At 39.9% G+C, this 15,592-nt stretch overlaps 1 non-coding gene across 1 annotated transcript; it reads right to left on the reverse strand.

Annotated features, from left to right (window-relative positions):
- Window positions 1–2,170: 2,170 nt before the first annotated feature.
- On the reverse strand, window positions 2,171–2,278 carry LOC112765142 (small nucleolar RNA R71). The gene has a single exon (XR_003183537.1). It is a non-coding gene; the product is annotated as a small nucleolar RNA R71 (small nucleolar RNA).
- Between the last annotated feature and the right edge of the window lie 13,314 nt (window positions 2,279–15,592).

Below are 15,592 nucleotides of genomic sequence, written 5' to 3' on the forward strand. Positions count from 1 at the left end.
TTGGAGTTTGGACAACTGACGGTTCATCTTGTTGCTTAGATTAGGTATTTTTTTCTTCAGAATTCTTAAAGATGAATTCTAGTGTTTCATGATGATTTGTTGAAGTCTGGCTGGCTGTGAAGCCATGTCTAATTTCATTGGACCGAGGTTTCAACTTATCATCACAAGAGCTTGTTGATTTCTATCAATCTTGCTATTGGAGCAGTGATCTGCTAAGGCTTGGCTGGCCATTGGCCATGTCTAGTGTTTTGGACCGAAGCTTTCTTTGAAAGCGTGGCTGGCTGTGAAGCCATGTCTAATTCCTGGACCGAAGCTTTAGACTAACATTGCATGATTCCTGGAATTCTCATTAAGAATTTTGATACCTTTATTTTCTTTTTCCACTTAATTTTCGAAAAATCCAAAAAAAATTTTACAAAATCATAAAATCCAAAAATATTTCTTGTTTGAGTCTAATGTCTCACTTTAAGTTTGGTGTCAATTGCATGCATTCATTCATGTGACTTAAGGATCTTCAAGTTGTTCTTGATGATTTCTTACTCTGATCTTTGAATTCTCTTGACTTGAGTGTTTATGTGTCTCATATGCATTCTCATTAGTGTCAGTAGTATACAAACTGCTAAGTTTGGTGTCTTGCATGCATTGTTATTTGATTTTAGTTGCCTTTTGATTATTCCTTATTATTAAAAATCCAAAAATATTTTTAATTTGTGTCTTTTCAAGTCAATAATATAGAGGATTGAAGATTCAGAACACACTGCAGAGGAATTATACATAAAACGCTGGGCGTTCAAAACGCCCAGTGAAGAAGGACAGACTGGCGTTTAAACGCCAGCCAGGGTACCTGGTTGGGCGTTTAACGCCCAAAAAGGTAGTGTTTTGGGCGTTAAACGCCAGAATGTGCACCATTCTGGGCGTTTAACGCCAGGATGGCACAAGAGGGAAGATTTTGTTTTCAAATCAAATTTTTTTCAGGTTTTCAAAGTTTTTCAAAATCAAATCTTTTTCAAACCATATCTTTTCAATCAAATCTTTTTCAAAATCAATTTCTTCCCATTTTTAAAGATACTTGCTATCAATTAATAATTTGATTCAACATTCCAAGTATGTTTCCTTTTCTGTTGAGAAAGGTTTAATGTTTGAATCATATCTTTTCTTGATAGCCAAGTCATTAATTTTTTTTTTTAAAAAAAAAGATCAAATCTTTTTAAAAATATTTTTCAAATCATATCTTCTCAATCACATCTTTTTAAAACTAATCATATCTTCTTAACCACATCTTTTTCAAAATAGTCTTCAATCAAATCTTTTTGATTTCTAATTTCAAATTCTTTTTCAAAAATCACTTGATCTCTTTTCTATTCTTGGTTTTAGAAAATCAATTAGTGTTTTTCAAAAATGTTTTCAATTTCTTTTACCTAATTTTCAAAAATTGCTTCCTTTCTTCTCACATCCTTCTATTTATGGACTAACACTATTCCTTAATGCAAAAATTCGAACTCCATCTTTCTTGATAAGTTCGAATTTTCTACTTCTGCCTTCTATTTTTCTTTTCCTCTGACACCTAAAGGAATCTCTATACTGTGACATAGAGGATTCCACATTTTCTTGTTCTCTTCTCTTTCATATGAGCAGGAGCAAAGACAAAAGCATTCTTGTTGAGGCTGATCCTGAACCTGAAAGGACCTTGAAGCGAAAGCTAAGAGAAGCTAAGGCATAACTCTCTGTAGGGGACCTAACCGAATTCTTCAAAGAAAAAGAACACATGGCAGCCGAAAACAACAACAATGCCAACAATGCAAGGAAGGTGCTGGGTGACTTTACTGCACCTACTCCTGACTTCTATGGGAGAAGCATCTCTATCCCTGCCATTGGAGCAAACAATTTTGAGCTTAAGCCTCAATTAGTTTCTCTAATGCAACAGAATTGCAAGTTCCATGGACTTCCATTGGAAGATCCTCATCAGTTCTTAGCTGAATTCTTGCAAATCTGTGACACTGTCAAGACTAATGGGGTTGACCCTGAGGTCTACAGACTTATGCTATTCCCTTTTGCTGTAAGAGACAGAGCTAGGACATGGTTGGACTCACAACCTAAAGAAAGCCTGGACTCTTGGGAAAAGCTAGTCAATGCCTTCTTGGCAAAGTTCTTTCCACCTCAAAAATTGAGTAAGCTTAGAGTGGAAGTCCAAACCTTCAGACAGAAGGAAGGAGAATCCCTCTATGAAGCTTGGGAAAGATACAAACAGTTAATCAGAAAGTGTCCCACTGATATGCTTTCTGAATGGAGCATCATAGGTATTTTCTATGATGGTCTCTCTGAACTATCCAAGATGTCTTTGGATAGCTCTACTGGAGGATCTCTTCATCTGAAGAAGACGCCTACTGAAGCTCAAGAATTGATTGAAATGGTTGCAAATAACCAATTCATGTACACTTCTGAAAGGAATCCTGTGAACAATGGGACTAATCAGAAGAAAGGAGTTCTTGAGATTGACACTCTGAATGCCATATTGGCTCAGAACAAAATATTGACTCAGCAAGTCAATATGATTTCTCAAAGTCTGTCTGGAATGCAAAATGCACCAAGCAGTACTAAGGAAGCTTCATCTGAAGAAGAAGCTTATGATCCTGAGAACCCTTCAATAGAAGAGGTGAATTACATGGGAGAACCCTATGGAAACACCTATAATCCTTCATGGAGAAATCATCCAAATTTCTCATGGAAGGATCAACAGAGACCTCAACAAGGTTTCAATAATAATAATGGTGGAAGAAACAGGTTTAGCAATAGCAAGCCTTTTCCATCATCTTCTCAGCAACAGACAGAGAGTTCTAAGCAGAACACTTCTGACTTAGCAACCATGGTCTCTGATCTAATCAAAACCACTCAAAGTTTCATGACTGAAACAAGGTCCTCCATTAGAAATTTGGAGGCACAAGTGGGTCAGCTGAGCAAGAAAATTACTGAACTCCCTCCTAGTACTCTCCCAAGAAATACAGAAGAAAATCCAAAAGGAGAGTGCAAAGCCATCAACATGGCCGAATTTGGAGAGGAAGGAGAGGCAGTGAACGCCACTGAGGAAGACCTCAATGGACGTCCACTGGCCTCCAATGAGTTCCCCAATGAGGAACCATGGGAATCTGAGGCTCAAAATGAGACCATAGAGATTCCATTGAATTTACTTCTGCCATTCATGAGCTCTGATGAGTATTCTTCCTCTGAAGAGGATGAGTATGTCACTGAGGAGCAAGTTGCTAAATACCTTGGAGCAATCATGAAGCTAAATGACAAGTTATGTGGAAATGAGACTTGGGAGGATGAACCCCCTTTGCTCACCAAAGAGCTGGATGACTTGTCTAGGCAGAAATTACCTCAAAAGAGACAAGATCCTGGGAAGTTTTCAATACCTTGTACCATAGGCACCATGACCTTCAAGAATGCCTTGTGTGACTTAGGGTCAAGTGTAAACCTCATGCCTCTCTCTGTAATGGAGAAGCTAGGGATCTTTGAGGTGCAAGCTGCAAAAATCTCACTAGAGATGGCAGACAACTCAAGAAAACAAGCTTATGGACTTGTAGAGGATGTTCTGGTAAAGGTTGAAAACCATTACATCCCTACTGATTTCATAGTCCTAGAGACTGGGAAGTGCATGGATGAATCCATCATCCTTGGCAGACCCTTCCTAGCCACAGCAAAGGCTGTGATTGATGTTGATAGAGGAGAATTAATCATTCAAGTGAATGAAGAATCCTTTGTGTTTAAGGCTCAAGGATATCCCTCTATCACCATGGAGAGGAAGCATGAAGAGCTCCTCTCAAAACAGAGCCAAACAGAGCCCCCACAGTCAAACTCTAAGTTTGGTGTTGGGAGGCCACAACCAACTTCTAAGTTTGGTGTTGAACCTCCACATTCAAACTCTAAGTTTGGTGTTGGGAGGTTCCAACATTGCTCTGAGCATCTCTGAGGCTCCATGAGAGCCCTCTGTCAAGCTATTGACATTAAAGAAGCGCTTGTTGGGAGGCAACCCAATGTTATATTTTATCTATTTTCTTTTGTTATTTTATGTTTTTTGTAGGTTGATGATCATGAGAAGTCACAAAATCAATGAAAAAAGCAAAAACAAAATGAAAAGCAGAAGGAAAAACAGCACACCCTGGAGGAGAGCGTACTGGCATTTAAACGCCAGTAAGGCTAGCTGTTGGGCGTTTAACGCCCAGTCTGGCACCATTCTGGGCGTTTAACGCCAGAAAGGGGCACCAGACTGGCGTTAAACGCCAGAAAAGGGCAAGCACTTGGCGTTAAACGCCAGAAATGGGCACCAGCCCGGCGTTTAACGCCAGAATTGGCTAAAAACGCATTTTTGCATGTCATTTGGTGCAGGGATGACTTTTCCTTGACACCTCAGGATCTGTGGACCCCACAGGATCCCCACCTACCCCACCACTCTCTCTTTTCTTCACCCATTCACCAATCACCTCAACACCTCTTCCCCAAACACCCTTCACCTATCAAATCCCATCTTTCTCTTCACCACTCACATCCATCCTTCATAAAACCCCACCTACCTCACCCTTCAAATTCAAACTACTTTACCTCCCAAACCCTCCCATACATGACCGAACCAAGTCCCTCCCCCCACTCCTATATAAACCCTTATTCTCTCCTTCATTTTCACACAACCTAAACACTACTTCTTACCCTTTTTGGCCAAACATAAAGCCATTCCCTTCTTCCTCATTTCTTCTTCTTCTACTCTCTTCTTTCTTCTTTTGCTCGAGGACGAGCAAACCTTTTAAGTTTGGTGTGATAAAAGCATTGCTTTTTGTTTTTCCATAACCATTTATGGCATCCAAGGCCGGAGAAACCTCTAGAAAGAGGAAAGGGAAGGCAAAAGCTTCTACCTCTGAGTCATGGGAGATGGAGAGATTCATCTCAAGGGTGCATCAAGACCACTTCTATGAAGTTGTGGCCTTGAAGAATGTGATCCCCGAAGTCCCTTTTTCACTCAAAAAGGGTGAATATCCGGAGATCCGACATGAGATCCGAAGAAGAGGTTGGGAAGTTCTTACCAACCCCATTCAACAAGTCAGAATCTTGATGGTTCAAGAGTTCTATGCCAATGCATGGATCACCAAGAACCATGACCAAAGTATGAACCCGGATCCAAAGAATTGGCTTACTATGGTTCGGGGAAAATACTTGGATTTTAGTCCGGAAAGTGTAAGGTTGGCATTCAACTTGCCCATGATGCAAGGAGATGAACATCCTTACACTAGAAGGGCCAACTTTGATCAAAGGTTGGACCAAGTCCTCACAGTCATATGTGAAGAGGGCACCCAATGGAAGAGAGATTCAAGAGGGAAGCTGGTTCAATTGAGAAGGCATGACCTCAAGCCCATGGCTAGAGGATGGTTGGAGTTTATACAACGCTCAATCATTCCCACTAGCAACCAGTCCGAAGTTACTATAGACCGGGCTATCATGATTCATAGCATCATGATTGGAGAAGAAATAGAAGTTCATAAGGTTATAGCCCAAGAACTGTATAAGGTGGCGGACAAGTCCTCTACCTTGGCAAGGTTAGCCTTTCCTCATCTCATTTGTCACCTCTGTTATTCAGTTGGAGTTGACATAGAGGGAGACATCCCTATTGATGAGGACAAGCCCATCACTAAGAAGAGGATGGAGCACACAAGAGATCCCACTCATCATGAGATCCCTGAGATTCCTCAAGGAATGCACTTTCCTCCACAAAACTATTGGGAGCAACTAAACACCTCCCTAGGAGAATTGAGTTCCAACATGGGACAACTAAGGGTGGAGCACCAAGAACACTCCATCATCCTCCATGAAATTAGAGAAGACCAAAGAGTCATGAGAGAGGAGCAACAAAGACAAGGAAGAGACATTGAGGAGCTCAAACACTCCATAGGATCTTCAAGAGGAAGAACAAGCCGCCGTCACTAAGGTGGACCCGTTCTTTAATTTCCTTGTTCTTTATTTTCCTGTTTTTCGAAGATTATGCTTATGTTTATCTATGTTTGTGTCTTGTGATCATTAGTGTCTTAGTGTCTATGCCTTAAAGTTATGAATGTCCTATGAATCCATCACCTCTCTTGAATGAAAAATGTTCTTAATTGAAAAAAAAAAGAAGAATTGCATGAATTTTGAATTTTATAACAGTTTAATTATTTTGATGTGGTGGCAATACTTTTGTTTTCTAAATGTATGCTTAAACAGTGCATATGTCTTTTGAATTTGTGGTTCATAAATATTGGCTCTTGAAAGAATGATGAAAAAGGAGACATGTTACTGAGAATCTGAAAAATCATTAAAATGATTCTTGAAGCAAGAAAAAGCAGTGAAAAAAAATAAATAATATTTTCGAAAAAAAAAGAGAAAAAGAGAAAACGAAAAAAAAAAGAGAGAAAAGAAAGAAATAAAATTGTGATCCAAGGCAAAAAGAGTGTGCTTAAGAACCCTGGACACCTCTAGTTGGGGACTCTAGCAAAGCTGAGTCACAATCTAAAAAGGTTCACCCAATTATGTGTCTGTGGCATGTATGTATCCGGTGGTAATACTGGAAGACAGAGTGCTTTGGGCCACGGCCAAGACTCAATAAGTAGCTATGTTCAAGAATCATCATACTTAACTAGGAGAATCAATAACACTATATGGATTCTGAGTTCCTAAAGAAGCCAATCATTCTGAATTTCAAAGGATAGAGTGAGATGCCAAAACTGTTCAGAGGCAAAAAGCTAAAAGCCCCGCTCATCTAATTAATACTGATCTTCATAGATGTTTTTGGAATTCAGTGCATATTCTCTTCTTTTTTATCTTGTTTGATTTTCAGTTGCTTGAGGACAAGCAACAATTTAAGTTTGGTGTTGTGATGAGCGGATAATTTGTACGCTTTTTGGCATTGTTTTTAGTATGTTTTTAGTATGATCTAGTTAGTTTTTAGTATATTTTTATTAGTTTTTAGTTAAAATTCACTTTTCTGGACTTTACTATGAGTTTGTGTGTTTTTCTGTGATTTCAGGTATTTTCTGGCTGAAATTGAGGGACCTGAGCAAAAATCTGATTTAGAGACTGAAAAGGACTGCAGATGCTGTTGGATTCTGACCTCCCTGCACTCGAAGTGGATTTACCGGAGCTACAGAAGCCCAATTGGCGCGCTCTCAACGGCGTTGGAAAGTAGACATCCTGGGCTTTCCAGCAATATATGATAGTCCATACTTTGCCCAAGATTTGATGGCCCAAACTGGCGTTCAAAGTCACCCTCAGAATTCCCAGCGTTAAACGCTGGAACTGGCACCAAAGTGGGAGTTAAACGCCCAAACTGGCATAAAAGTTGGCGTTTAACTCCAAGAAGAGTCTCTACACGAAAATGCTTCATTGCTCAGCCTAAGCACACACCAAGTGGGCGCGGAAGTGGATTTTTATGTCATTTACTCATCTCTGTACACCCTAGGCTACTAGTTTTCTATAAGTAGGACCTTTTACTATTGTATTAGGGAGATCTTTCAATCTTTGGATCTTTTGATCATGTTTTGATGATTGAACCCTCATTGGGAGGCTGGCCATTCGGCCATGCCTAGACCTTGTTCTTATGTATTTTCAACGGTGGAGTTTCTACACACCATAGATTAAGGTGTGGAGCTCTGCTGTACCTCGAGTATTAATGCAATTACTATTGTTCTTCTATTCACTTCCGCTTGTTCTTTGTCTAAGATATCACTTGTTCTTCAACTTGATGAATGTAATGATCCGTGACACTCATCATCATTCTCACCTATGAACGTGTGACTGACAACCACCTCCGTTCTACCTTCGATTGGGTGAATATCTCTTGGATTCCTGATACACGATGCATGGTTGATCGCCTGACAACCGAGTGCTCTCCTGACAAATGAGCCAGCCATTCCGTGAGATCAGAGTCTTCGTGGTATAGGCTAGAACTGATGGCGGCATTCAAGAGAATCCGGAAGGTCTAACCTTGTCTGTGGTATTCTGAGTAGGATTCAATGATTGAATGACTGTGACGTGCTTCAAACTCCTGAAGGCGGGGCGTTAGTGACAGACGCAAAAGAATCACTGGATTCTATTCCGGCCTGATCGAGAACCGACAGATAGATAGTTGTGCCGTGACAGGGTGCGTTGAACATTTCCACTGAGAGGATGGGAGGTAGCCACTGACAACGGTGAAACCCTTGCTTAAGCTTGCCATGGAAAGGAGTAAGAAGGATTGGATGAAGACAGTAGGAAAGCAGAGAGACGGAAGGGATAGCATCTTCATACGCTTATCTGAAATTCCTACCAATGAATTGCATAAGTATCTCTATCTCTATCTTTATGTTTATTTCGTTTATCACCCATATCCATTTGAGTTTGCCTGACTGAGATTTACAAGGTGACCATAGCTTTCTTCATACCAACAATCTCTGTGGGATCGACCCTTACTCGCGTAAGGTTTATTACTTGGACGACCCAGTACACTTGCTGGTTAGTTGTGCGAAGTTGTGTTTATGCCATGGTATTGAACACCAAGTTTTTGGGTTCATCACCGGGGATTATTTGAGTTGTGAAAAGTAGTGATCACAATTTCGTGCACCACCCACCTACCTCAACTCACCCTCTCTCTTCTTTCACACAATCCAATAACACTCTTCCCCAAACACCCTTCACCAATCACCTCAATTTCTCTTCCCCATCACCTTTTCACCACTTACATCCATCCACTCCTCCCCATAAACCCCACCTACCTTCAAATTCAAATTCTCTTTCCCACCAAAACGCACCCTAAATAACCGAACCTACCCCCCTCTCCCTCCACTATATAAACCCCTCCATCCTTCTTCATTTTTACACCACACAACCCTCTCTTCTCCCTCTTGGCCGAATTCACCTCTCTCTCCATCTCCTCTATATCTTCTTCTTCTTCTTCTATTCTTTTTTCTCTTGCTCGAGAGCGAGCAATATTCTAAGTTTGGTATGGTAAAAGCGTAGCTTTTTTTTATTTTTCCATAACCATTGATGGCACCTATGGCCGGAGAAACCTCTAGAAAGAGGAAAGGGAAGACAAAAGCTTCCACCTCCGAGTCATGGGAGATGGAGAGATTCATCTATGATGTTGTGGCCAAGAAGAAGGTGATCCCTGAGGTCCCTTTCATGCTCAAGAAAAATGAATATCCGGAGATCCGACATGAGATCCAAAGAAGAGGTTGGGAAGTTCTGACCAACCCCTTTCAACAAATCAGAATCTTAATGGTTCAAGAGTTCTATGTCAATGCATGGATCACTAGGAAACATGGTCAAAGTATGAACCCGAATCCAAAGAATTATCTTGTTCGAGGAAAATACTTAGATTTCAGTCCGAAAAATGTAAGGTTGGCATTCAACTTGCTTATGATGCAAGAAGATGCATGCCTCTACACTAGAAGGGTCAACTTTGATCAAAGGTTGGACCAAGTCCTTATGGACATATGTGTTGAAGGAGCTCAATGGAAAAGAGACTCTAAAGGCAAGCCGGTTCAATTGAGAGGACTGGACCTTATGCCTGTGGCTAGAGGATAGTTGGAGTTCATCCAATGCTCTATTATCCGCACTAGCAATCAATCCAAAGTTACTGTGGATCGGGACATCATGATATATAGCATCATGATTGGAGATGAAGTAGAAGTTTGGAAAGAAAGTCATCTCTCTTGAATTCTACAAAGTAGCCGAGAAGCCCTCTACCTTGGCAAGGCAAGCTTTTCCTCATCTCATTTGCCATCTATGCTACTCAGCTGGAGTTATCATAGAAGGAGACACCCTCATTAAAGAGGACAAGCCCATCACTAAGAAGAGGATGGAGCAAACAAGAGAGCTTACTTATGGATCTCAAGAGATGCATGAGAAAGCTCACCATCAAGAAATCCCTGAGATGCCTCAAGGGATACATTTTCCTCCAACCAACTTTTGGGAATAACTCAACACTTCTCTAGAAGACTTGAGTTATAACATGGACCAATTAAGGGTGGAGCACCAAGAGCATTCCATCATTCTCCATGAGATCAGAGAAGATCAAAGAGCTATAAGGGAGGAGCAACAAACGCAAGGAAGAGACATAGAAGAGCTCAAAGACATCATTGGTCCTTCAAAAAGAAGAAGCCACCATCACTAAGGTGGACTCATTCCTTAACTTCCTTGTTCTTATTTATCTGTTTTTTGGTTTTAAGCTTCATGTTTGTCTATGTTTATGTCTTTATTACATGATCATTATTGTTTAGTAACTGTGTCTTAAGGCTATGAATAATTCCATGAATCCTTCACCTCTCTTAAATGAAAAAAGGTTTCTAATACAAAAGAACAAGAAGTACATGAGTTTTGAATTCATCATTGAATTTAGTTTAATTATATTGATGTGGTGACAATACTTTTTTTCTGAAAGAATGCTTGAACAGTGCATATTTTTTATCTTGTTGTTTATGAATGTTAAAATTGTTGGATCTTGAAAGAATGATGAACAAGAGAAATGTTATTGATAATCTGAAAAATCATAAAATTGATTCTTGAAGCAAGAAAAAGCTGTGAAGAACAGAGCTTGCGAAAAAAGAAAGAAAGAAAGAAAAAAAGCAAGCAGAAAACGCCAATAGCCCTTAAAACCAAAAGGCAAGGGTAAAAAGGATCCAAGGCTTTGAGCATCAATGGATAGGAGGGCCGAGGAAATAAAATCCAAGCCTAAGCGGCTAAATCAAGCTGTCCCTAACCATGTGCTTGTGGCATGCAGGTCCAAGTGAAAAGCTTGAGACTGAGTGGTTAAAGTCGTGATCTAAAGCAAAAAGAGTGTGCTTAAGAGCTCTGGACACCTCTAACTGGGGACTTTAGCAAAGCTGAGTCGCAATCTAAAAAGGTTCACCCAGTCATGTGTTTGTGGCATTTTTGTATCCGGTGGTAATACTGGAAAACAAAGTGCTTAGGGCCACGGCCAAGACTCATAAAAGTAGCTGTGTTCAAGAATCAACATACTTAACTAGGAGAAATCAATAACACTATCTGAACTCTGAGTTCCTATAGAAGCCAATCATTCTAAACTTCAATGGATAAAGTGAGATGCCAAAACTGTTCAGAAGCAAAAAGCTACAAGTCCCGCTCATCTAATTAGAACTAATATTCATTGATAGTTTGAGATTTATAGTATATTCTCTTCTTTTTATCCTATTTGATTTTTAGTTGCTTGGGGACAAGCAACAATTTAAGTTTGGTGTTGTGATGAGCGGATAATTTATATGCTTTTTGGCATTGTTTTTAGGTAGTTTTTAGTAGGATCTAGCTACTTTTAGGGATATTTTCATTAGTTTTTATGCAAAATTCACATTTCTGGACTTTACTATGAGTTTGTGTGTTTTTCTGTGATTTCAAATATTTTTTGGCTCAAATTGATGGACCTGAGCAAAAATATGATAGGAGGCTGAAAAAGGACTACTAATGCTGTTGGATTCTGACCTCCCTATACTCGAAACAAATTTTCTGGAGCTACAGAACTTCAAATGGCGCGCTCTTAACTGCATTGGAAAGTAGACATCCAGGGCTTTCTAGCAATATTTAATGGTCCATACTTTGTTCGAGTTTAGAGGACGCAAACTGGTGTTCAACGCCAGTTCCATGCTGCATTTTGGAGTAAAACGCCAGAAACACGTCACAAACCAGAGTTAAACGCCAAAAAAGCTTTACACGTGCAGAGGCTTCTCTTGGAGTTAAACGCCAAAAACACGTTACAACTTGGCGTTTAACTCCAAGAGAAGCCTCTGCACGTGTAAAGCTCAAGTTCAGCCCAAGCACAGACCAAAGTGGGCCCCGGAAGTGGATTTCTGCATTTAGACTTATTTCTGTATACCCTAGTAACTAGTTTAGTATAAATAGGACATTTTAATATTGTATTAGAGATCTTTGGTCTCAGTTTTAATCAGTTGTTCATCTTAGGAGACTATTGATCACGTTTTGGAGGCTGGCCTCTCGGCCTTGCCTGGACCATTACTTATGTATTTTCAACGATGGAGTTTCTACATACCATAAATTAAGGGTGTGGAGCTCTGTTGTACCTCGAGTTTTAATGCAATTACTACTATTTTCTATTCAATTCAGCTTATTCTTGTTTTAAGATATTCGTTGCACTTCAACCTGATGGATGTGATGATCCGTGACATTTATCATCATTCTCACCTATGAACACGTGACTGACAACCACTTCCGTTCTACCTTAGAACGAGCAAGTATCTCTTGGATTTCTTAATAAGAATCTTTGTGGTATAAGCTAGAACCCTTTGGTAGCCATTCTTGAGAATCTGGGAAGTCTAAACCTTGTCTGTGGTATTCTGAGTAGGATTCAAGGATTAAATGACTATGACGAGCTTCAAACTCGCGATTGTTGGGTGTGGTGACAGACGCAAAAGAATCAATGGATTCTATTCCGACATGATCGAGAACCGACAGATGATTAGCCATGCTATGACAGAGCATTTGGACCATTTTCACTAAGAGGATGGGATGTAGCCATTGACAATGGTGATGCCCTACATACAGCTTGCCATGGAAAGGAGTATGAAGGATTGGATGAAAGCAGTAGGAAAGCAGAGATTCAGAAAGAACACAGCATCTCCATACACTTATTTGAAATTCCTACCAATGATTTACATAAGTATCTCTATCTTTACTTTATGCTTTATTTATCTTTTTTTCGATAACTCCATAAACATTTATTATCTGCCTAACTGGGATTTACAAGATGACCATAGCTTGTTTCATACCAACAATCTCCGTGGGATCGACCCTTACTCACGTAAGGTTTATTACTTGGATGACCCAGTGCACTTGTTGGTTAGTTGTGCGAAGTTGTGAAGAATGTGAGTGAACCATAGTAGTGTGCACCAAGTCTTTGGAGCCATTGCTAAGAATTTTTCAAGTTCTGAAAAGAGTATATGACAATTTTGCCTATCACTGAGGCGTAGCATGCCAAACACTGGAATCAAGGCAAGATTATGGGCGTGACACGCCAGCCTTCAGGCGTCGCATGCTGGTACAAGTTTCTAGAGAGGATGAAGGAGGCCAATTACATGGGGCATGCCACTTGGTATCGAAGGCGTGGCACCCCATTCACCATTCTTTACTTAGGTGTGCCACTTGAGCAATCAGGCGTGGCACACCAGTGTCATTCATAGGGCAAAGAAGCATTGGGGCGTGCCACTTGAGTTTGTGGCGTGGCACACCAAACAGAGGAACCACTCACTCACAAAGGGGCGTGGCACGCCAAACCCTGGGAATGCCACGCTAGTGCAACTTTCCAGAAAAGCTTAGCCAAGCATAGAGCAAGGGCGTGGCATGCTAGCCGTTAGGCGTGGCACGCCAGTTCAAGCTTCCAGAGGCAAAGAAAAGTGGAAAAAGGCAAAGGGCGTGCCACTTGAGTTCGAAGGCGTGGCACGCCAAGGTTGATAGAGAGATGAGCGTGCCACTTGAAGGATTGGGCATGGCACACCAAGCTAGAAATTAAGGGCACATGACACGCCAGTAATGCGCTAGCCACACGCCAACTAAGAAGTCACGCTTATTGAGTGTTTTCTTTTCCCTCCAAAATGTAATTTTCCTTTTTCACTTTTGTATTTCTTTTATTTTACTAGGAGTAGTATAAATACCCCCAGGGAGTACTGAAGAAGGGGGTTAAGTAGTCAGTTTTAGATCCACTTTTACACTTCACTTTTGAGTACTTTTTGAGCTATGAGTAGCTAACTTCCCTCATTGAGAGAGGGAGCTCTGTTGTACTTGATGGATTGATAATAATTCTTCTTCTCTTCATCTTCTCTTTGATTTGCTAGAAGGAATTTTGTTCTTAATGCTTACTGTTCAATTATCTTGGGAAAGAGATTGAATGCAATTGGGTTTCATGGGTACCTTGGGAAAGGAAACATGAAACCATGCTTGAAATCCCTTCTCACACTTGAGTAGAATATGGGTTTTGGTGTTTGGATACGTGACATATAATCCTCCCTCTATCTGGACCTATAAGGGTGTGTGGTATAATCAGGGACCAAGCATATCTCTCTTCATGAGCAATTATACCAAGAAATTGGCTATTGATCAAGATCTGAGAGATTGAGTCACCAAGGAATTGGGGCTCAATCAATCATGATTGCCAAGAGGTCAATGAGTTGCATGATTGAAGAGGATATAAGCTAGATTTGATCCAAAGAGACAACATCTCCCAATCTCAATGAACTTCCCCATTTTTATCTATCCATTTCTTTACAGCTTAATTTTTACATTCAGCAATTCCCCACTCCCATTTACATTTAAGTCATTTATGATTCAGCATTTTACATTCTGCAATTTCCGTTTTTGCACTTTCTTGCTTTTCTTTATATTCTTGTCATTTACATTTATGTCATTTACAATTCTGCACTTCACAATCTTATTGATCCGCTTGACTAATTCATCGAGCAATTAAAACTGCTTGAATTTGCCAATCTCTGTGGATACGATCCCACTCCACTGTGGGTTATTACTTGACGATAATTTTGGTGCGCTTGCCAAAAGAACTAATTCACTAATTTTTGAATGGGGTGTGAATTAGAACTCACCTTGGCATTTGGCGCCACCTTCACATAGTCCTTGCATAAATTACGAGGTACCTGGCACTGAACACCGAGTCGTAGCATTTAGCACTAGCTTCACAGAATACTTGCACAAACTCTGTAAAACTCTCATGAATTTTTCCTGTAATTAACAAAATACTAGTACGACTCAAAGTAGCATTCATGATGGTCTAAAACACCAAAAATCTCATAAAAACTCAACAAATCCACATCTAAATTACTAAGAAAAGATAGAAAAGATGCTCACGCATCATACAGCAAGAAAGTCCTTAAAAAGAACTTCACCACAAATGACCTCATACTAATCTGAAGTGATATTGGAGTACAAAAGTCGGGTGAAAAAAAGTTGGTTGCAAACTTGAAAGGACCTTACAAGATTATTAAGGTCTTAGGAAATGGTTATTTTGAAGTGTCCGACCTCAAAGGAAATGAACTCCCAAGGTCATGGTATGCATGCAACATAAAGAGATATTACAACTAAGAAGCGAACCTTGTTTCCTGACATGCTCTTTTTCCCAACTTCACGTTTTTTCCCGACAAGAATTTTCTTGGAGGGGCTTTTAGCGATGTATCACAACAAGGGCTATGTGTTACAACAGAAAAACTCTTAGTAGCCAAATAGCATTTATAAATTATTCTTTCAGTAATAATAATTCATTATTTATTCCATTATTTATTCTATTAACACACATTAATTTAAGCTCGAAAAAGCGCAAAAATCATTGCCAACTAATGATGGTCGACAAGATGAAGAGACGATATCCAAATCAGTGTAAGAAGATATATACGCAGATCGTGGCTAAAATTCAACAAATTACTCATACAAAACAAGTTGGTCAAATAAGTGGCCCTAAAATGAATCGTAAAAGTAACTTAATTCAATTGACCTCGAAAGGTTGGTACGAAGCATTCAAAAATGGAAAAAGAATTAACATGAACCCCTAAATAGGGGACTCTAAGAA

The sequence above is a fragment of the Arachis hypogaea genome, chromosome 2 (genome assembly GCF_003086295.3).
Source record: "Arachis hypogaea cultivar Tifrunner chromosome 2, arahy.Tifrunner.gnm2.J5K5, whole genome shotgun sequence".
NCBI classification, from domain to species: domain Eukaryota; kingdom Viridiplantae; phylum Streptophyta; class Magnoliopsida; order Fabales; family Fabaceae; genus Arachis; species Arachis hypogaea.